General features: G+C 38.6%; 1 long non-coding RNA gene and 1 other non-coding gene across 2 annotated transcripts in view; both read right to left on the minus strand.

The window, feature by feature from the left end:
- Nucleotides 1–1,313: 1,313 nt before the first annotated feature.
- The window catches only part of LOC131378581 (uncharacterized), a 76,140-nt gene continuing 53,808 nt past the window's right edge, over nucleotides 1,314–23,645 (minus strand). The window contains exon 3 of the long non-coding RNA XR_009208020.1: nucleotides 1,314–1,451. This is a non-coding gene — a long non-coding RNA (uncharacterized LOC131378581). The remainder of the gene's footprint in view (nucleotides 1,452–23,645) is intronic.
- On the minus strand, nucleotides 18,302–18,374 carry TRNAK-CUU (transfer RNA lysine (anticodon CUU)). Its single transcript has one exon. It is a non-coding gene; the product is annotated as a tRNA-Lys (tRNA).

Genomic DNA, 23,645 nt, shown 5'->3' on the forward strand with positions numbered 1-23,645 from the left:
TCCTGAGAAAGTAAGGACAGAGAAGTACTATAAGAGTATTAACCTGAGGGAAAGGTTTACCAGTTTTGTGCAATTTTAAAATTAAACTAAACTTATTAATGATGTTATTAGAGTAGTAAGAGTAATTTGATTGTTTCACACAGATTCCTATAGAAAGATGGTACTTTTTACCATAGGATTCTTTCAGTCTAACTCAGAAAGACAAAACAAGAAGCAGCAGATTGCCTTTTTTTTTTTTTTTTTTTTTTTTTTTTTTTTTTTTTTTTTTTTTTTTTGAGTTAATAAACTTCAGTCCAGCACAAGGTGCTAAATTCAATATCAGAAAACCCTTGAAAGCCTAACTGGCCCATTATATACACAGGGCTAGATGGAATGATCTTTCCTGGCTAAACAAAGCTATGAATCCATCTTATCTCCAGCATCCTTCCTAAAAACTCACCTGAGAAGATATGGCTCCTTCATCTTTTAATGAAATTTTTAACTCAAAAAATATTTAGCACATATTCTCACCCTGACAGGTTGCTTAAATGACTGGATTGTGATTCTGCAGATTCTAGAGCATCTGTTGATAAGGGCCTCCTCCTATTCCCATGCTGTCAACTTAATAATGCAATCCTTATTCAGACAAAACTCCAGCTGTTCTCATGGAATAAGGCCTGAGTGAGGAAAATTACTCACAGCCCTTCTGTGAACAAATGGACACCTACATTTCTTTCCTGAAACAGCAGGCAGCACTGTATAAACTGCATCCATTATCAGCCAAGTTGAGAGTTTTGCCTGTCATTATAATGAAAATTATCTGGCAGCCTTGGAGGCTACATTGACATGCCACTTACATGGCCTGAAACTAAGTCTGAATGCCAGGTATCTGTCAGGCTGACCACCATTAGTGCTGTGTAACAAACGAGAAGTTAACCAAAGCCTGTTTCTGAGGATATATCCAAAGGAAAATATTTAGTTGTATTAAGATATTATTGTGGCTGGTGGTACGTATTGCCTTCCTGCTTTGAACCGGGCATTGAAGTTTGGGAGGGAAGCTGAGGAATTTCATTTGCAATCAGAGAGCTGGTCTTTAAGGACCTTACAGAAATTTGTCATTTAGTTAGTAAGTCCTGGAAAAACTGAAGCTCTCATTCTCAGCAAGAACATACTTTAGAAACTTGTAATTTCCAAAGGCCCAGGTTCTGTTGAAAAGTTTCCATCATCTTGGAGGGCCTTCTGTTGAGTCTCTGCCCTGTTCACACACTCCCATGCTTGTGGGTTGTCAAGCAGGAGAGTTTAGACTACACAGGCACCAGAATATACCTGATGAGGCCATTTCCATGTGTTCGTTCACCACAACTTTTGTAGTCTTTCAGTGATGTGCTTGGAGAGATTTAACTTCTGCTCCTTCTCCCTCTAGTCACACTAATGAACAAGATGATACTAAGTTCCAAATACATTCATGGCTCCTGAGAGATAAAAAAATCATTATTTAGAAAATTGTTAACAAATCAAACATCCTAAAATATTGCTGCTCCCACAGTTAGTTACCACTGGAATAAGAAAGGATAAGAGTAGTTTAGGGACACTTGAGGTACTACTGAAGATTTGAAAAAACAAATAGGTCAACGTTTTATCTTCTTACAAAAATGAGCCATTTTCAGCACTTACAGGTGACTCCTAATATTTTCTCTGAGAATGTTTTCTCTCTTATTTGCTTTTCTTCACCCTTCTCCTGTACATCTAGGTTATGTCTTTACATGGTCCAAGTTGAGTAACTTGGTTTCTGAAATCTGATTCTGTCTGAGTTTCAGGAATGGAAATGAAATTATTTTGGCACTCATAAAACGATTTCATTGCATTCAGAGCAGTCTCACAGATTCACCACAGACACATTCCAGATTTATGGTGCAAAGAGGCAAAGTAAACATATAACTTAATTCTGGGATAATGATACAGTAAAATCAGTTCCTTGGGTTAATATATAATAATTATTATAGCCTCAGCCAAAGCAATGGAAGATTCATTGCAATGCAACACGGACAATTTACATTGCATGTTTGGAGACAGAACATTTTAGTAACAAACCCAGCTCCTGAATCATACTTAGATTTTAAAAAAACACCTTAAATATATAGGCATGCACAGATGTAGATTTTATTTTTGTGATCACTCTTCTTTTGTATTGTCAGAACCTACAAACATGGCATATCAGCCAAACTGCTTCTACAGAAGGTGAACTTCACAGTACTTTTGAAGGTAGCACTTCTGCTACTTTCTCAATAGGACATTCACCCAGAAGGATTGATTCCATGCATTCCCACTACTTCTGTGTGGTCTTTCACTGAGATCAGTGACCCTACCTTCATTCACACTGGTACCACAGAGATTCAAGTCCAAAAAGAACACACTCAGAATTCAGACTTTTGTGGCACCACAGGGCAGGCAGAAATACTCCAGACAACTGAGCTGGAGATTGAATAGCAAGGAGACTAGAAAATTATCTGAGCAGTACAATCCTGAACAGTCCCTGAGTCCAAATCACATCCTTAAGTGCTACAGTTTTAGCGCTGGACTTCACAGTGCTGGTTTAGCAGTTGTATTCCATTATTTAAAAGGTCTATGACTTGATGATTTTCTTTCCTACTATAATATTTGGACAATTGAACTTAACACCTACAGGACACCATATTTATATGTTTTCAATGTTTCCAATCAGTAGACACATAATTCATAAGAGGATTTATTCATCCCTGTTTGTGACCTAACCATCCTTTCCTCACCTACTTGTTAGTAGAGTTTTCAAGGACAAATTCAGCCTCAACATAAACAGGAAGAGATAATTATTGAGCTCTGCCTCGCTGTTACATTTTATTCACATAATTATGGTTTCATCAGATCTGGCTATTTCTGCCTCAGCTCAGCCTCTAATATAGGTATCCCTGAAAGAAATGTCATTGCTAATAAGAGTACATTTTGACTTTTTACCTTCAGTTATTCCATAGCTGCCAATCTGTTACCACATGAAATTACTGAAGATACACATGAGAAAGAAATAGAGCATTAGGAGCCAATGGCATGAAACGTGAAGGTAAAAAAAAAAAAAAAATGCACATATTCATAGTGATCACTGAATTGTTTCCAATGCTGATCCATCTTAAGTGATCCTAATATTTCAACACCCAGGAGAAAGGAACATCTGAGGTTTTCACTATAACACACACACATTTGTGACAGGCTACTTGGACAACCTTTTTGAAAAACCAATCTCCTCTCATTTCAACCAAATACTATTTTGTAGCCTCCTGTGCTCTACATCTATTAAATAGATAATTTGTAAGTTTCCTGCTGACACTAGGAGTGATGACACAAAGTACCACTGAAACAAAGAACATGTATGTAGTCTTTCATGTGTCTGCAATATAGCCCAGCATTTTCAGAATCTCAGCCTTCTCATCTCCAATTAGCAAGAACACCAACAGAATTATGTCCGCTAAGACTAAATGATTGTCCTAGGGTGGCTTTATGATGCTTGTATCCCCAGTCGTCTGTTCTGTTTGTGCTGTATATTGACTTCCGTGCCTTTAAAACTGGTTCTGGGAGAAAGGAGAAGAGCGGAGTTTGTTTTGAGAAAACTGCCTGACTCCTACACATTCCTATCCAGACAGGGTATTCAGCTGAGGTTCGGAGAGACTGCAGGACAGAGATTTTTTTTTTTTGCTTTTAGATAGTTTTAGCTAGCAAGGGCAGAGAAGCTCCCTGGACTGTTTTTTTTATTTTTTTTTTTTTTTCTTGGAACTGTTTAAACCTGCTCTGGACAGAAAAAACCCAGGGGAGCACTGGGGGCTGCACCTGTGGCCCACCAGGGCCTGGATCTCGGCATTTTCCAGCAGCGCCGGAGGGACTGGGACTGAGGAGAGACTGAGAGAGAGCCGAGCTACACCCACGGCAAGGACTTTCTCAATTTGCCATCTCACTCCAGAATGAGAGTTTTTATTGTTTCATATTATTCATTCTTTATGCTTGTATGCACTTTGTTAAGTAAAACAGTTTCTTCCACTTTTCTCCAAGGAAGTTCTTTCCTGGACTGGTTGGAGGGAGGGGCCATTTGGGTTTGCTCCCCAGAGGGACCCCATTGAGGGGTTTTCTCCCAAATTTGCCCTAAACCAGGACAAAGATACAGTTTGATGGTGAAACTAGATTTACTATATTTTCAAAACAGTACTTTTCTAAAACCAAAGCACTCGTATGCCTGCTTGTGTGAGCAGATGGAAAATACATCTGTTTTACTTCCATCAATGACCTTATTTTAAAGCAATTAAATACTCCTGCATAGTATGTGTGATGCAAGCAGCGTAGTTACATGCAAGTGCACCAAAACAGGGAATTAAAACCAATGATTAATCAACAGGCTGACTATTTTCATTGCTGAAACTGAGAGATATAAAAGAAGGAAATCAATACCACAGAAGATGAACTTTTTTAGCCATTTCCATCACAAAAAATATATATATTATAGCTTTATTATAAACAAATTTATCTATATAAGTTTGAATAAATAAATAGAAACTTACTTATTTCTTACAGCCTAAGTCTTGCAACTTCACATGTAAAAACTCAAGCCTCAATACCAAGCCTGAATACCACAAAATTCCAGTCTTCCAGGAAAAGGTAGGCAGACATCATTCTCATTTATATTTGCCTAAGAGTCTCAATTTTTCTTAATTTTCATGAAGTGCTAATGATCTGGTCCTGACAGTGGGCAATTCCTGTGATTACATATATTTTATAGAACAGAAGCATTATCACTTAGCCAATAAATGAACTAAACAAATATGAGAGTGGGAAGTGAAATTTTATTCTCTGTGACACTGAGTGTTTAGAAAGCAGCTAATGATACTGCCCAAGTCAGGCTAGTGAGAGAGAATCATGAAAGCATGTAAAATCTTGAACCATTAGTTTTTCATTTAGTCTTGCTTTCCTGGACTATTTCCCCACAATTAACACTGTGCAGCATCAAGGAGTAGCAATTCTTATTCTCTTGTTCTTATTGCAACCTTTATCTCTTAGACTGAAGAGGAATTTAGACAAGTTTTCAGTATATTTAATAGAAAATAATACACTTCTTAAGATAATTAATAGCATCACAAGAAATCCTTGTAAAAACACATGCCTGCTTCTCATGCTAAATTTACTTTTCCCTCAGTAACCTTCAGCAAAGAGTATGCTGAGCATTAAATGAGTTTCTGATCACCCAGGGCAAGGTCAGTGAGACTGTCACTGGTGTCTCAAGCAGAATAATAGAGCTATCAATAACAGTTAGATCAGGGTTAATAAGTGGAAGATAATGAGAGGGATTGGGAGGTCACATTGAAACACACTGCAAACGCCTTGGTTTACAAAGATGTTCTCCAGCAGGGCTGGCCTTGATTTCTACCTTGTCCACAGAAACGATCTACTTTTTAGCATGCTTCTAAAATTATTCAATCTTCATCAGACGTTCATTTTTCTGTCAGCCTCGGGCAAATAAGGGCCAAATCCTACTGCATAATTGAGTTCCTCCTGGTCTAAAGAGAAGGAAATCTCTTTTCAAGCCTCCCCAATGCTCTGCACATAAGAATAGTGACAACTTCAGCAAAAAGTTCAGTCTTAGTGCTGCACTGTTGTTTATACCCCTCATTACTGCGTTAGCAGTGAGCTCCCACATGCCAGTCAATGCAGAGGCAAGAGGAGCCCAGAAATAAAAAACAAGATTGGCAGCTGATTTATTGGTGGAAAGGAGGAACAAGACTTCAGGCAGCAGTGAATACAAAGAAAACAGCATTCCCTTTCCCTTACACATACATATTCACATACAAATCCACAGCTAAACTCTGCTGCTCTTCGCATACTTTTGAGGAAGTGTTTTTAATCAATATGGGGATCATTTATTTCTTTTAGAACTACATGTAGTTTAGATAGACATAAAATTCCTGGTATGGATTCAACCCTACCCGAACCTATTTGTTGAAGATATTCTCCTCACTTGAATATTTTCCAGCAGAGTTTCCTGATCCTCTCACTTCCTGATAATTTTTCATGCAATGTCCTTAACCTTCCAACTAAAACCTTACCCTCTCCTGCTTTCATACCATGTGGCACTACATCCTGTTTTCCTTGGGGATAAAAACCACAAAGTTAGAAGCACCAGCTGCATTTTTCAGGATGTATCTTTGGTAAAATTTTCATACCCAGGAAAGACGTAGCTGGGTTGCTAACTCTCAATAGCTTTCAAATTACAATAGCAGGTCTTTCACAACTAAACAAACCAGGGAGAAAATTCTATAATATAACAAGGTCAGTGTTATAAAAATCTGTGTCTAAATCTTCATAGGCCTGGCAACTAACTGGTATATTTATGAACAGTACTTTCAAAAAAGGAAACTATAATGCTGCTTCTGACCTGGCTGGCTTCTTCTTCATGATACAAAGCAATGAAACACAGCAGATTAGATGACAAAAATTTGTTCCCAGATCTGAAGTCTAGAGCTGACACAGAAGGCACATTGGATAGTTCACATTGAACAGGTAACTGGATGGACTTAATTGTGGTCAGCATGGAATGCTTTATACCAGTATTGCTGGTTTTGTTTGGTTGTTGGTTTGTTGGGTTTTTTTAAAAGAGAATGAAGGAAAGTTTTGAAGTTCTACTTATGGTGTAAAGAAATTTATCATAAATGTATAATGTGGTTTGTTCACATTGCATCTCCTGCTTTCTTAAAAATGTATTTTCACTATGGTGCATTACCTTTTTTATATATATAATAAACTTGTGATATAAAAATCTCAAGACTATTACTGGAGAGGATATAAGCAGAGGTTTGCCCGTATAGACAAACACACAGAGACCAAAATGTACTCCTACACACAATATCATGTTTTGGGGGTTTTATTAACTGGCAATGCCAAAGGATTATAATATCCCCACCCTGATGCCACCCAGCTCAGGGATGCTCCTCTCCCTGAAAAGGTCATTCTGCAGCACACCTCCATTCCATTTCACCGTGAAAATAGATTTCCCTCAAAAAATATTCCCCATACATGGCCCCAGTTTGCATGGTTCTATGACTGCATTGTCTTTGGCCTTACACCAGACTTATTCAGATAATCAGTGGACCTTTCAAACATGCATCTCCCTCCTCTTTCCCACACTAGTCTGGATGAATTAGAATGACAGCTTGCCAGTCCACAGGGAAATTAAATTGTCGATCCTAATTCTGTAGAGCTGTAAGGGGGCACTTCTCCACCAGCTCTCTCCGTGACGCTGTCTACACAGTTGGAATCTCTTTTCAGAAGAGAGAGAAGAGCAATCAATAGTGCTTCTGAAAAAGATGCCATCACCAGCACGGTAGCACTTAGTCACTGCAGTGAACCACGTGCTTCTGATTAAGACTCTCAGGCAGGGGCCGATTGATTTGTCTGGCTGTACAGCATACAAACCATGAGAACCATGAGTCTTAAACTCAGCAGTTTCCCTGCCCTGTCACCCTCCGCCTTCCTCACATCTCTCCTCCTTGGAAAGGATGGTGCACATACTGCTGAACATGGGGCTTAAATCCATCCATTGGCAGAAGAAATTCTGATAGCTGATCCCACCCTATGAACTCAGTGACTGGAAGTAATGGAGCGATGTCTACAGCTCCTGGAGACACATAAGAGATGAAAATGGTCTGGTAGATTACACTTAGCCCATCTCCCTGGAGACTGCTACAAAACAGTGTGTTCTTTAAAGTGACTAGAGTAAATCCCCAAAGGACAATTACAGACCCTAGCAGGCTCCACTGTTGCTAACATGGGGTGGGGGTTTTTTTGTCTCAGTGCTATTCAGTTTAATCATTCCCAAATTTGATGATGTCATTATTGCCCATAAGATCCACATCATTGGGCCACACAAAGTCACTACTTTCTTACAACTCTTAGTAGTGCTGGTGGTGCTTTTGGTTTCAAAAAATTGCCACAGAAATAATTCTAATTGTCATTAGCTAGTTTCCAAACAATTAAAATAAAGTAGAAATGGGAAGAAAGGTGTGATTAAGAAAAGTAGAAAGATGGTAAGACCAGAGACATAGTACAGAAGAGCAGAACCAGCTGAGTCGTATGATGTGGCGAAGGCTCTGTTTCAGGATACTTCCATACCGGCAGGGAAAAAGCTCAAGAAGGTCTATAATTTATTTTACTGAATTGGTTCTGTCACAGCCTTGCATCAAGACTCTAAAGCCTCTTAAAAGTCTGCACATACAATTTAGTTATAGCCTTGCCTAAGAACCAAGCAGAGTAGAAATTGCCCAGAGTATTCAGGACGCAGGCAAAGGATCAAACAGCCATTCTGCTTGTTTTGCCTGGGCTGACTGCTGCTGCTGCCATCACTAATTAAGAAAAATTAAGGTTATAGGAGCAGTAATTTTGGAGCTGTAGTCAATACAAGATTGATTCCCCCTATCAATCACTCATAGGAACAGCAAACTTGACCCTTTCACAGCTGTCTTCCCAGCACAGCAGTTTCATTTTTTTTCTCCCTCAGCCTCTTTTTCTCATAACGAGAACAGTTCAGCAACAACTTTGTGCCAACAATTCATCCTTCTGGGAGGTACAACTTAGTTTTACTATAATGTTGAAAAGTGCCAGAGCATCCTTGCCTCTTTCCTTCTTAACTAATCACATCTTCCTGATAGCATAGAGGAAACATAGTACTTCAATGCAATTTCTTCTGTGCCTGAAGCAGTTGGTCCCCATACCAACATCCATTGCACCACTTAAAACCAATCAAAGTTCTTTAAAAAAGCCCTAGATTATAGCTGTCTGGTCTGTTATCCCCTGTGTTCTTTGACAAGGTGGCTCAGCATGTGTGTTTCCAAATCTTTTTGCAACATACCTCTCAGATGCAATTTCAGATACAACTTACTACTAGCCTTATTTTTTTGCTTTACTCTTTTCCATAGCTTTGCATCTTTCAGAGACTGTGTCTAATTCCTTCCTGTTCCATACATCAGATTCTTTTCCTTCTTACAGGATAACCCTGTGCATGTTGCCACGTAACACAGGTATATATGGAAATGGCGGCCTCTCTACAGGCTCCTTTCAAATCAACCTGCCATCTCATAATTAATAAACGCATTTTTGCCTTACGTGCCTATCAAATCTTGCTCTTCTAGTTCAGGAGAACTGAAAGTGATGAACATGGTACATGCCACCTCTCTCCTCTTTTTCCTTCAACCTGTTTTTCCTTATTTTCCTTATACAGAGATACAGGCTTTTTGACTGTTAGTATCTAGACTTATTTTAACAATATTTAACATTCTCAGTATTGCCAGCACTTTTTAGATCAGCAATGTCTGTCTCATGTAAAACACAGTTAGTGCAGCACTTAGCTTGACCCTATCTCTTTCCAACTTAATATATTATTATTCATATGATTATATATATTATCATTTCTGTCCTCTGCTCCTTCAACCACACTTGACTCCAGAGCTCATAACCCTCAGCTCATATATAGAGCTAAACCATATTTAAAATAGCAATTAGGGAAAATACAAAGGAAAATAATGCCACTGATTTTTGTGAAACATACAAACTAAATCCAGAGGCAGGAACACATCTTTATATCAGTACTATTAGAATAACAAAAAATAGTTTATAATTATACCCTTGGGAGCCGTCCCATATCTCAACCACCAGGTGGCAATTTCATCCCATTATATGTTCCATTAAGTAGGCAATGGCCTAAAAGCTGTGGAAAGATGAATGTGTTTTCAGTTGATGTAATCTGTAGAGGGACTGAAATTTCCATGGCAGACAAGAAAAATGGCTTTTCATCATTAGAGGACAGCTGGTATCTTCATAGAAGTGGAATAATCTTCCTTCTTTTATTTCTGGTAATCTAGTGAAAATCCCTAGCTTCTCACCTGGGAACTAGCACTACATAATATTTGGCAATCAAAATGGAAGTCCTGACCTCACTGAAATTATAAGGAACTTACCTTCCATTCAGTAGTGGTTTTAATCAAGAGAACATGAAGAGAAAACAATTTTCAAGAAACTAAACTAAGTTCCTTATCAGTCCCTTTTCAAATAGAAGTAAAACCTCACATTTTTGTATTACATGGATTTTGAAATTATAACATAGATATTCCCTGACCCTTAACATTTTCTTTGCTAACACCATATTCCCTGAAGTCTCTGCTATCTCTCTTTGATCCCAGTGATGTTTGCCTTCATCTTTCCTCCTCAGAAGATCTTCTAGGTCTAGGGCTGAGCAAGAAACAGAATATATCTTCTCCATGAGCCACATCAAGGAGTGGATTTCTTCCTCTGAATTGTTCATTCTTGATCACTGCACAGCGCGTAACAAAGTAACTAATGACATGCTTTAGCAAGTCCATGTGGCAGCAGTCAACTGTTCTGTATTGCACTGTCTCACACTCAACTCTTCTTTGAGCCCATTTCCAAAAACAAAAGGAAACACAGAGACAAATTTAACTTTGTTCTGAATGCACTACTGTAGGTAAGTTAGACTGCTCAAAATTAGTAATGTACACTTTATAAAGTGTACCGACTATTCATTTACTTCTGATTTTTGATTGTTTTATATTCAAACCTATATGGCTTTGATATCAGTAAGAAGGATTCATGTTTTATAAACATCTATATATAAAGCAGAGCTTTGTATATAAAATATACAGACATTCTATATCATTGATACTTCAGTTAAAGCCTGCATGTTATCTGTGTTCAGCTGCCAATTTTAAATTCTACAACGATCTGGAAGGGAATTAATGTACCTATTTCATATCAGTGTGGAAGTTTTGATAAAAATACCCCACACCTACAGAGGAAAGGGTACAAAATAACTCACTTCTTTTCAAGTCTCTTTTTCAAACAGGAAAAAGGATATATTGATGTGATGAGGCTATTTTCAAATCTTCAGCAATTACAGATGATTCATTCTGCACTTCCTGAAGTGTTCCTGATCAAGTTTATCAAGCAGAAAAGTTGTCTAGGAAGCTGTGCTCTGGCAGTGATTACACATTTTCTGCTGATGCTAAAATAGCCAATATTTTAGAGGTAGTAAGTTGTGAGGTTTATGTGTTTCCCTTTGCTGCAGATATGACTTCAGTATTCATGTATAAACCAGCACTGTAGAAAGCTAGCCTGGGGGGGAATCTCTTATCCCCTTATTATATTGCTCCCATATTTGAAGTCCAAAGCCATCGTGTATGACAAACACCTGCAAGCTGAAAAAGAAAGTATTCTTCCAACTCCATTATCACAGGAATACTGTCACATCAGAACAGACTAGTTTCATCCTGCTTTGGTAAATTGATCCACAAGCTTAACCTTTGTTTGAAACCTCTAGGGCTGTAACAAAACAAGTGCTGTGCTTATAGCAGAAAAGCCTTGTCAATGCATTTTTCAAGTGGGGCTATTACACAGCGCAGACTAAAAAGGCCCATCCCTAGGAGAAACCCAACAGGTTGACAATACTTGTCACTGCTTTAATACAACTGTACCTTTTCTGAAAAGTAAACTTAAGATGTTTAAACCTGTATTGGGTTTATTAGCAGGGGCTCTGTGAGAAACACCAGAACTGTTCCCATATTGTACAGAGCTGGAGAAAATGCTGGTTTTAGTTTTGTCTCTGTTTCTCACTATCCTACTCAATTTTTAATTGGCAATAAAATAAACTAATCTTCCCCATGTACTTTCCAGACCACAGAATGTCAGCTTGGAATATGATTTCAGAAGCTCCATCCCTACTGGCAGAAGGCCCACAGAGTCTGTGGAGCTTGTTGCTCGCTTGCTCAGTTTATAGCCATGACACCCTGACTCAGTTTTGACCACCTTTCTTGTAAAGGCACCTTTATTTGACAAGCAGCAACCTCCTGAATGACAAGCAGCACCATGGCTCTGGAAAGACATGGCCTAATGGTAAGCATGATGGTGCTGGGTTGGCACCTGGATTCAGTGATCTTAGAAGTCCTTTCCAACCTTAATGACTCTGTGATGTCATGATTCCATGATTCTATGACATGCCAACCTGACAGCTCAGACAGAGCTGGTAAAAGGCAAAAATGAAATGGCCCTGTATCAAAGAACCTTCTGTATAAATGACCGATGCATTTGGTCAGTGTCAACCACAAATATTATCCACTTTCATTTTCTCAAAAACCATGAAGAGCTTACAGATGCCTCTTACATCTGCTTTGGGACACAAAGGTTTGTCTGCAGCCATTGTCTGCTATCTCGTGAACCAACACTGATGAAAACATTTAGCAACCTGGTGAGTAATTGAGAAAATTTACTCTTGAGATAGCTCCTTAAAAGAGTTGTTACTAGATTCATGAAATATTGCGCCTGTAGCAAGAACTGCATTATAAATCCCTTCAGTTCCAGACAGGTGATATTAATTTTTTCACACTAGTGGCACATTAATGGAGAAAAACCACTTCCACATTCCACAGATCTGACACTGACAGCTGTACAGAAATACATATGCACTTGGGTCTCCTGTTCAGTAAATAAAAGGAAGATCAAAGCATGTTCACTAATTGAGAGGAGCTTGCCAAAGGATATATAGTATTTGTTTTGTCTTCTGATCAGATGTGTGCACTATTCACTTATTAAACTATGGAACTTTAAAGCAGAAACAAACTTCCTAAAAAATTAATCTGTGCTTCATGTTGATGTCTATGAAGTTTTTGGCACTAGTATAGAGAAGAATATGCTTTTGGACTACATGCAAAACTGAACCACTACCCACCACAAAATTCATAGGCAAGTTCTAATGCATAAGTCCTGATTTAAAAATGGTTTTGATGCCTAAGGGCATCCCATTTTTGCCCCAACCTTGTTCTCAGTATTCTATTTTAGAAAGGCTGCAAAATGCTTATACAGGAATACCCTGAGAAATACAGGGTATTTCAGCTTGACTTCAAAAACTTTTGTTTGTGGAGTAATTGCTGCACATTTTTGCTACTTCACAGAAAGAAGAGTTATCCTCTGGATGCATTTTGACAGCATATTCTGATCATTTAGTACGAAAAAAAAGAAGTAACAATGATGCCACTCATACATACAAATAAAAAAATATATAAGAGATGTAGGAAATGGACCTGTACTAAATACACACATAGATACACTTCCTAAGCTACATATACACTCTGTGCTATAGAGAGTCTTTGACAGTCCAGGAAACTTTAAAACCTGCTTCAACAAATCCACACATGCCTCTGCAGTTTTCACATTCTTTAAAAAAAAAAAAAAATTGCTGCAGTCTTGTGTTATTTTTAGACACTTATAGATATCCTCTGTAACAGGGAACACGCAAAGAAAATATGAAAAGGTTTACATGAACTCTAAAATAATTACTAAACTAAAAAAAAAAAAAAAAGACAATTCTTTTTACCAATTTCTACCTTTTAGTTGTTATATTTGAGAATTTTAGTATGCAGCTGAAATTTCAGGTGTATTCTCAATATATTTTGTTTAGCAGAAGATGAGCTCTTCAGTCAGACTAGTGCTTTCACACATATATTCCCATGCTTCATAAAAGCATCCCCAGCATTAGGTGGTTTTAAAGACAGACTAGAGTCCGGAAGTCACAGCAAACTAAATTTTGCAATTTATAGCCATTAACAAGAGACTCCTTCATTATCTAGAGACTAAATGTCTGCTGATGCATATTCTTGTTCTCTTCCTAAAATGTGCTTCCTACAGCACAAGCTTTCTGACTTACAAGGTAGGTATTAAATTTGTTACGGATGTCTATTTTCAGACTGTTTTAGTTGAAAAGTATGTCAAAAAGTATGACTTTTTCTTTATCCACATCATCCTGCTCCAAATGTCAGACACCTCTGAAGCATAAAGAAGCAAGTTGTAGCTTTCTCAAATTCATTTAAATGTAGTCTTTAGAAAACAGCCTTCAACAGTACAGCCAGAACATATCCTGCTACAGTTCTTATACTCTCTCTCTTTCTTAGAAAAGCTCCTCATTCCCCACCTTGTGATTGAACAACAGCTTTATTTTGGACTGTGAACCCATTTTACTGTCTTGGATTAAAACAGATAAGCAGCAAATAAAGCAAAATTTAGTAACAATCTAATTCGCACTCCCTATCCAACTGTTTCACTTCTATTGATTGCTTCTTTTAAGAGAAAGCTTTCTACTCCTCAGGCATTTAATGAGGTTCTTACACACTTTTAGGGACTTCCTATTTTGATTCCCATCCAAAGAATGTTTCCTTTTAAGATGCTACAAGTTTTTTTTCCAAAATAGTTGCCATTCAACCATGTGAGAGCAAAGGGCACGTTGTTTTCTCTGTTGGAGGAGTAAGACTGGATGAGTTTCTTTAGAAGTTTGTTTCTCTTCACACAACTGGACATGTCTTCCTTCAGCAAACCCAGGCTTTAAGTCTGTTCTTACGTCTCCATTTTACACCCAGCAGTAGCTCTTTTCAAAATATAAATCACTATCCAGACAGACAAAAAAGCTCTACTCTTAAGCTAAAAGCTTCTGGTATAAGAATGTCTAAATTCACCAGCAATTAGGCACAATGTTTTTGGAAGCATCTTCAAAATTTTCTAGAAAGAGTTAAATGATACCAGCATACATTAGCTTCACTGTAGCTGTTACTTGCATGCTTATCCAGGAGGTTTTAAAAAGAAAGCTATACTTTAAGATATTTTTAAATTTTTTTTTCTATTCCTTTGGGGTTTTTTTTCTCCCTGGGACTGTGTTCTGGACTACCCACTGACTATTCAGTTACCTATGATGTCGATCTTTCCAGTTTCATAACTTTCACAAGCAGACCACAACAAATAATCTACACTAACTCATATTTATTTCACAACCAGAGAACAGCTGGCTAATCAAAACAAAAGATAAGCCCTCTACAGTATTAGCAAAAGGATATTTATAAAGCAAGCCTTTATACAGAGTTTCCAATCATTATAATAGTCTAGTCTGCTCTTGGACCCAACAATTTTCACTTGGCATTATTCTGTACATTTTTTTCATAGAATAACTTTTCACCAAAGCTGGTGGTCCTTGTAAGTTTTCCAAAAAAGGGGTATTTCCACTGTGTACTGATTTCCAAAAGCTGTCAAGCTGCAATTTACCTTTCTGGCTTAAGCCTCTAACCATGAATACTGCTAAGCTGAGGATTTTTCTGAAAGTGTTTTTGAGTCCATTGCTTGGTAGTGTTCTTCCTAACAATTGGCACCCACAGTGGCTCTCCAGCTTTTTTTAAGCTTGTTTCCCTTAAGAGCTGCACCATAATCCGAGACTGAATCGTTCAAAATGGTCCAAATTGATTTTTCCTGACTCAGAGTAAGCCCTTTACTTTATATACACACCTTTCTGCCTGACATTTACCCATACTTTTTCAGTCCTGCTGACACACACGGCATGACGTGTTGACTTTCTGGGATCTCATTTATGAGTTCTTTTAAATAATCACCCACTGGATGGTTCAAGTCTCCCTTATGATTCATGAACATCGTATCACCTGTCAAGGGATTGGCAATGATCTTGCATTTCTATAAAAGAGTGCTAAGTGATTGTAAGCAGGGTGAAATGGGCTATGAAAATGTTTTTATAACTAGCATGTAACTGTCTTTGGCATGCTTCAAAGGCAGGCAAACCATTTCATCACATCTACAACTGTATAATGAACCCTGGTAATTACTGTGAGGGAGAACTGTAAAAGCATTTACTGGATTCAATGGCAATCCTAAAAAAGATAATACTTATTCTTTGGCCACATTTACTTCACAAAGAATTTTAGAACAATTTCGTAATCTGGCATTTTGTGGAGCTCACTGATTAAATTGTATGATTTCATTCATCTGCTGTTCTGACCATACAAGTGAAAGGAGATGCCACATACATTAATGCTGTCAATTCTCAAAATAACAGAGGGAAGGAGAGGTGTCATCAAAGTTTTGGAATGTCCAACATAATAACCCCTGCTTTTGCTTAGAGAAAGGAATGGAATATTAAAGAAAAAAGAAAAAAAAGAAAAGAAAAGAAAACAAAAAAAAAAAAAAAAAAAAACACTAAACACAACTAAAAAAAAACAAACCAACCAAAAAAGACAATAGATACCATAATCAGTTTGAATTTGTAGCACAAAAGAATGTAATTACTCCTTTTTGCAGCTAGTACATAGTCAGGCACTACGGGTTGTGACAGCCCACTCTTTTTTAGACAAATGCCCAACTTCCCACTCCAAACCATGTTCTTGTGCTCCCAACAGGTTCTACTGGCACATTCCCACCTTTTGAGATAACTGGCCTTCTTCTGTGTTTTATAATAAAGTATTATCCCACATCTATTTAAAGTTCTGACTCTGGTTTAAAGTAAGAGGAGAAACAACCATGGAAAAAATTAATAATTTAAAATCGATGTTCATTTAATCATCTAAAAAGTACTTGCTCTCAGTTCCTCATCCTGAAACTCTTAAAATATCTTGCCTCTGTTGTCTACAATACACCGTAGCCACTGAAAAGTTGGAGATGAATGTCAGTCTGCTATTCCTGCTTTGGGGAGGATGTACTGTGATGCTTTAAGAACATTAAGCTGTAAATAGCTGTAAAGATAGATGCCTGGGTCATGGGCTGAAAAAGATTATGGTGTCTTCTTAACAACATAAATCTCCAGTCCCTTCTTCTACAAAGTCTTTATATACTAAAAGGCCTAGGCCTTGTATAAGTCAAATGTTTCATTTTAATGCATTCAAGTATTCAAAGTATTAGAGTTTTCCACCCCAATATAGATGTCAACCCTACAGCACACCTCAGATTCTTTCCAAGCACACTGATATAAGCTCCACAGTACTTCAGACTGCGTAAAGAACTGCCAGTCCATGAAGATCTCATGAAGTCCAAAATGTGTTGCCTGTCTTCTGCAAACAATTTTAAAAAAAATTTCTTTCTACTGAAATGCATCAAAGAATCCATCCCCAGGAACTATCAGTGCTTATAAAGCTTCCTTTCATAGGTATGACTGCTAGCTCCATGAGAAAAATGATCTAACTTTAAATGTGGTTACCAGACACTTAAACTCCCTGTGTAACCTAAACAAACTACCGCCAGGGATGTTCAAAGCAGTTCTTGTTACTTTTTGAAACAAATGGCACTGAACTGGGCACAGGCAGTTACAGCCGCACAGTTTTTCGTGTCTGGCATGACTTTTGAGACCTTTTGAGATCAGACTTTTTCACATCTGGACCTCAATAACTAAGGCTATCATGAACCTAACTTAAATTTTGGATAATAAAAGATTCCCCTTTTACAGAATCATTGTAGCTTTTGATCTGAGAATATTTTCTAAATGCAGATGAAGTGCTGACTGCTATATATATATATATATATTTATTTTTTTTTTTCTGTTTAGCTACTCCAGTGTGTCCTGCAGCTGTTTTGCTGCTGATGCTATTTCTGCATTCATTACAATCCAAATAGAAAGAGACAGGACAGAACATAAAGTACATGTCACTAGAAGTATTATTTGCATCTGCTATATCTCCCTGTTTTCTGTGGATGAACATGTTAGGGGGGGACGAGATTTACATCTATGAAACCTCAACTACAGATGGAGGCAATTTCAGGTTGAGTTGAATTACTTTATTCTTTGAAAGACACTTGTTGGGGAGGATGAAGCCAAAAAGCCCTATAAATATGATTGCTTAGATCCTGAGAATGTGAAACCTGTAGGTGAGATAGAATTGAAAGCAAGTTTTGATGTTTGAGAGCTACTGGATGTCTGGGAAAACAGTTATGTGGCCAGCTGAAGGTCACCTGCAGCTAGACCCAGAGGTCAAATGGAATGTCCTGTCTCACCCCCAATGTATGGTTCATCCCACACCTGTAACCCTCCACTGAAGTATCAGGTGTCTGTAACCCCATTGGCCCAAGTCTTGTTCCAGCCCACCTTGAGACCCCTTATCTGGGGGCTGCGAGGGTGTGTTGGCTTCTTTGCTCTTTGCTCTCTCCTCTCTCTCTCTCTCTTTCCCCTCTTAACCCTCTCCCTCTTTGCCTGGCTCCCTTCCTGAGGACTTTCCTCTCTTGGAATTTCCTCTCCCTACATCTCCCTTCCCCCACTCCCTACCTCTCCCTTCCCCCACCTTCCTAGGCCTTGCCACGAGCTGCAGTCTGGCAGCTCAGAGCAAGGCCTCCCATCCTTTACAATAAACATCATCTTCAAAACACAACTTCAGAGATCTCTCATCTACATTCATCCACACCATCCTGGAGTCAGCAGCGAAGCATATCTACAGTTTGGTGCCCAACATGGGGCTCGAACCCATGACCCTGAGATTAAGAGTCTCAAGCTCTACTGACTGAGCTAGCTGGGCCCCACCCTTGCTTCTGCCCCTGCGAGCCCGCCCCCCAACATCATCGCGGCGGCGCTTCTCGCTGCTGGCATCACGGTGGCGAGCAAAGCATATCTATAGACACTTACTGATCCAGTTGAAGAAATCCATGACAAAAAAAATTCCCTTTCATTTATTTTCAATGAAAAGGTCAGTCAAAATTTCAAAAACTATCCCTGTAGAAAATAACCTTGTAATTACTCATTTTGTCTAGTCTTGAGAAGGCAGTTGGGTCAGTATATGCCTCACACTGAAAAGGCATAGAATTTAGTATCATAGAATATGCTGGGTTGGAAGGGACCCATCAGGATCTTCAAGTCTGACTCCTCATGTTGTGCAGGTCACTCCATTTGCTGAGAGCATTATCCAAATGCTTCTGGAACTCAGACAGGCTTGGTACTTTGACCACTTCCCAGCCTGCTGCAGTGCCCAACCACCCTCTGGTTGGGCACTGCAACACCCACTTTTTCCTGATATCAAATCTAAACCTCCCATGACTCAGATTCATGCCATTTCCTTGAGTCCTGTCCCTGGTCACAACGTTGATGAGACTGGCATCTGCCTCTCCACTTTGCCTCATGAGGATGTGGAAGACTACAGTGGGATCTCTCCTCAGTCTTCCCTTCCCCAGGCTGAACAAACCAAACTACCTCAGCCATTCCTCATAAGGCTTTCCTTCCAGACCCTTCAACATCCTCACACCTTCTTTTGGATGGTCCCTAATAGCTTTATATCTTTGTTATATTGTGGCAGCCAAAACTGCCCCCAGCACTCGAGGTGAGGCTACCCCAGTGCAGAGCAGAGTGGGACAATCCCCTCCCTTGCCCGGCTGGCCATGCTGTGCCTGATGCACCCCAGGACAGGGCTGGCCTTCCTGGCTGCCAGGGCACTGCTGGCTCATGTTCGATTTGCCATTGATCTGGACCTGCAGGTCCCTTTCTGCAGGGCTGCTCTCTGGCCTCTCATTCCCCAGTCCACGCATACAAACAGAGTTGCCCCATCCCAAATGCAGAATCTGGCACTTTCCCTTTTTTAACTCCACATGGTGGGTGATTTGTCTCTCTAATTGGTCAAGTCCTTCTGAATAGATCCCACATCTTGCCCCAGCACCCACTCTAGGGCCTCTCTTCACTTTCAGCCTCATCAAGCTCTTTTTTAATGTCATGAGGAGACAGAACTGCCCTGGGCAGAAGACCTCTCTCCATTTTTATGCTCTTCAGCAGGCTGCCTGCAATCATCAGCAACTAGGAAGACACTGTTTTTCAGAGGGATTTTCAGATCCTTCCCTTGTCAGCCTCCCCCAGGACATGTTATGCTAACATGCCATCTTCAGAGCCTTTCGTACTGTGTTGGGGTTTTGGCAAACAAATGCCCCTTAGCTTTTCTCACCCTTGCAGACAAGCTCCAAATCTTGGCTTTGGTTTGTTGGTTTTTTTTCCTAGAAAAGTTGCCTCCTGAGGCCTTCGCCAACAGTATCTGCTGTTTAAAAGGTGAATTAAGTCAGTTTGAAGCTTCTAGACCTGCTGGTGTTTAACACATTTAGTTATTTACTTGCCTGAAGTTAGTAATTCATGTAGAATTGTCTTCCTTGTTTCCTCTCCTTTGCCCATCCTTGGCATATCTTTTGCACAAAGCTGCATAGTCTACCTTGCAGAGGCTTTACTATTATGAGTAACATTGAATGGCCCTGATAATTTCTTCTTTTCTCTTCAAATTCTTATCAAGGCCTGTCTCAACAAATATGAGAGCAAATATCATGCTGTATATAACCTTTTATTTAGCAGTGGCTGCTAAGCTGAGAGTCCTGGGAATCTTATCCTCAGCCTGGAAATAAATGCTTAGAAACTAGAAAACATAGCACACACATGGGGGGGAAAAAAAAAAAAAAAAAAAAAAAAAAAGAAAGATTAAAAAATCTACTTCTTATGAAGTTCTGAAGTATCTTAAAAAATGAAAGCCTGAAATCAAGTATGTCTAAAATGTGATTACTTCGGCCCTTGTATATATTTATCTACAACATTTCAAATATTTCCCTTTCTGAGGTCTCATTATATTTCTTTACAGCTTCTCAGCACCTAGAGAGGAGTCTGGTTTTGAAAAAACTATTATTATTACACTTTTATTACATATCTAAGATAGGTTTTGATTTGCAAGCAGTAAGATCTACAATATGGTTGGAGGAGGTTTTTTAATATGCAATGATTAAAACAGCAGAGAGGAATATAGAGAAAACAAACACATAGAATGAAGTAGCAGCACACAGACTACAGATATGCTGCCTCCATCACAGATTCTACGGTAGAATTTTAAAAATTTTTCTTTCTACATTGCTCTTAGTCACAGATGGTCCCCTGGAATTCCAGAAAAAAATGGTGTATTTTGGTTAATGAGCAAATGAATGTTAGTATGGAGTCCTATATGACAAATACTATTAATAGCACATCAAAGGGGCCAATTTTTCTGGAGAAAAGTATTACAAAATATAAACTGTAACACTGCGGAAGGCAATATTGCCTTGCCTCAGAATTTCTTAAGGATTTAAATAATCCACTGTTAGAGAGAAAAGCCTTAAAGAAAGAAGCACTGATTAGTAAAGGCAGGTATGTAAATTTTTTTGTGTCTGAACACATACAAATGTAACTGTACAATTAATTATAATCAGCACTCAAGCTTTGCACAAACCCATTTGCAGGATTTTCAGATAGAAAAGATTAAATAAATTTAAAGATTGAGTTTTCCTATTCCGCAGCAGAAAAGTTGCTTTAAACCAAGGTGCAGTGCAGTGTAAAAATGTGCAAAGTCCCAGAAACGGTCAATGAATGGATGGTGAAGATAACCACCATTCCCCATCACCTCTGCAAACACATTTTACTGTGAAACTCCCATTTTTTTTTTTTTCCTTCTTTCTACTAGCAAATGCATTTCACAAAATGTACAACTCTATATTTCTGTGTTTTCTGAAATGCAGAATAATAATTTACTTTTTTTTCTTCCAGACAGGGACTAGAAATGTGATGATTTCTAAAAGAGAACAATTCACAAAATCACAAGATGGCAGAATCACTGGTAGAAGAAAAAGCCTTCAGCTACAGCTTCAGTCTCAATATATTTGTGGCAGAAGTAGCAACAGGTGAACACTTCCTGAAAATTAATATTAGGTAGAAGCTGGTTACAAGGGACCTCAAGAGTTCTTCAGTCCAGGCTCCTGATCAACGCAAGGTTAACACGGAAATTAGACCAGGTTTCTTAGTTGGTGTCTAAAAACCATGTGCTTGCTTCCCTTTTCAGTTGTGGGAAGGCTTCAGTTTGGGATGGCTTCTAAAAACTTGAACTAAAACTGACATTGTTAGGCATGGGAATCAAATCCATGCAGATTCACATCGGGTACAGTTTAAATGCTACTTGGCTATCCGGTATGTGAATTTTTAATTTAATTTGATGTACCTAATGCATACAAACAGAAGCCAATTGCAACTGCACAAATATATGTTTTCTGCTTATTTTATCTCAGAAGTTAAGTTTCATTACAACTAATATATTTGTTTCTGTAGCACCTCTAGGTTTTCCTTCAATTAAATGCTTTTTTGATAAGTCATTTATAATCTCTGCTACAAAGTATTCATCCTTCATAGAGTGTTAAGAGTTCATCAATCAGCTCAACAACATTAATTAAAAATCATAGTGTAAGAATTCATATTCTTCTGTGACTTAAGGAAGCATGATGTCAGGTTTTTTTAAATTAACAACCAGCCTGTCACAAAGAGTTATATCCCAGTGCTAAAGTAACACTAAGAGCAGTTTCCAGGTTTAGTTCAGCATAGGAAAACCACAGGTTTTGTTCCAGGCTTTCTTGGTGAAGTGCAAGTCATGCAATTAAAAATCTATTGGCCTGAGGCATTTGTCCCATAAGCATTAGGACACAGCTAAATATGGTGTGTATAGCAAGACTTTTCTGAAAATATTCCAAAGCTATGAAAAGCAAACATTCTATGGCTTTTGAAGTACTTGAAATTACTTTTGTTACCTGTCCTAGGTGCAAAGAGCCTTGTTTTATAAATCTTTAGCAAATATGTTGGGACCACTCAATCTCTAATATAACTGCTATCGCTACAAATGTTATCTTCATTTCAGAGGTAGGCCATGTGCAAAGACACATTGCAATTTGCATAATGAAGCTGTTAAACCGAGACTTGAAACCAGATGTCCAAAGTCAGAGCTGTTGTCTGACTTCCTTTCACACTGTCACAGTAGGTTTTATATTTTCACTGCCACACTAAACCTCACATGTACCATTGGCATCTGACATATCAACTATTTCACTTGGCCTCATTATCAAGATGTACTCAAGGAACAATTTGGTCCATTCATCTGTCACCAGCACATGCTTTTTTGTCCATCTATACGGCCTGCTCCATCTGACTTCACCAAGAAAAATTTCCCCACCTTTCCACTCCTTCCCCTGCTTTTGGATAGCAAAACAACTACTGCAGGTAATCTGACAGCAGATGATGAATGCAGGGAAGGGCATATTGTCTTGCAAAGATCTGCAGCTAATAAATACATTCACATTTTTTCCTTTCTTTGACCAATCAGTTTAAAATTCATTAGCTTGAGCCATACCATTTTTGAGAGCAGTCTCAGCAAAAATTGAAGAGCCATCCGTCCTCAACCAAAGAGAGGGAGTCTGCTCAGTACTCAGTCACAGTCTCCATAGTGACCAAAACACAGGATTGTTTTAATATACCATCAGCACAAGGGGTATTTATAGGTTCCAAATACCATCATATTGTCCTATTTACCCTGTCACTGTAAGTTTTAATTTAAGCCTCACAGAAAATTCACCAGTAGAAGGCATTTATCATAAACTACAAATATTCACTAAATTCTCTGAAACCTTCAAGCCCAAACATTGCATTTCTTTCCATGGAATGTAGGGGTTGCAGACCTTAAGACAACAGGCGGAATAAGTGTGGCAGAGTTCCCATGACTTTGCAATCATTGCTGAGCCTTCTCCAGTATCTCTTCCACCAGATCATATTTAATTGAGACAAAGGTCTTCCTCTCATGTCAAATTAATGAAAGGTAATGCAGTTAGTTTTCCTGAGAGATGCATCACTTGTTAGCAGAAAGCTTCAGTGAAACAATGGTTTGCAAGCTCCTGTGAGGATACAATTCTCAGCTTGTGCATTTTAACTGTCAGCTAAAGCACCTATGGTGATCCTGAAGAAAAAATGCAGTTGGATAGTTCAGCTG

Source organism: Hirundo rustica, chromosome 6, assembly GCF_015227805.2.
Source record: "Hirundo rustica isolate bHirRus1 chromosome 6, bHirRus1.pri.v3, whole genome shotgun sequence".
Taxonomy (NCBI): Eukaryota; Metazoa; Chordata; class Aves; order Passeriformes; family Hirundinidae; genus Hirundo; species Hirundo rustica.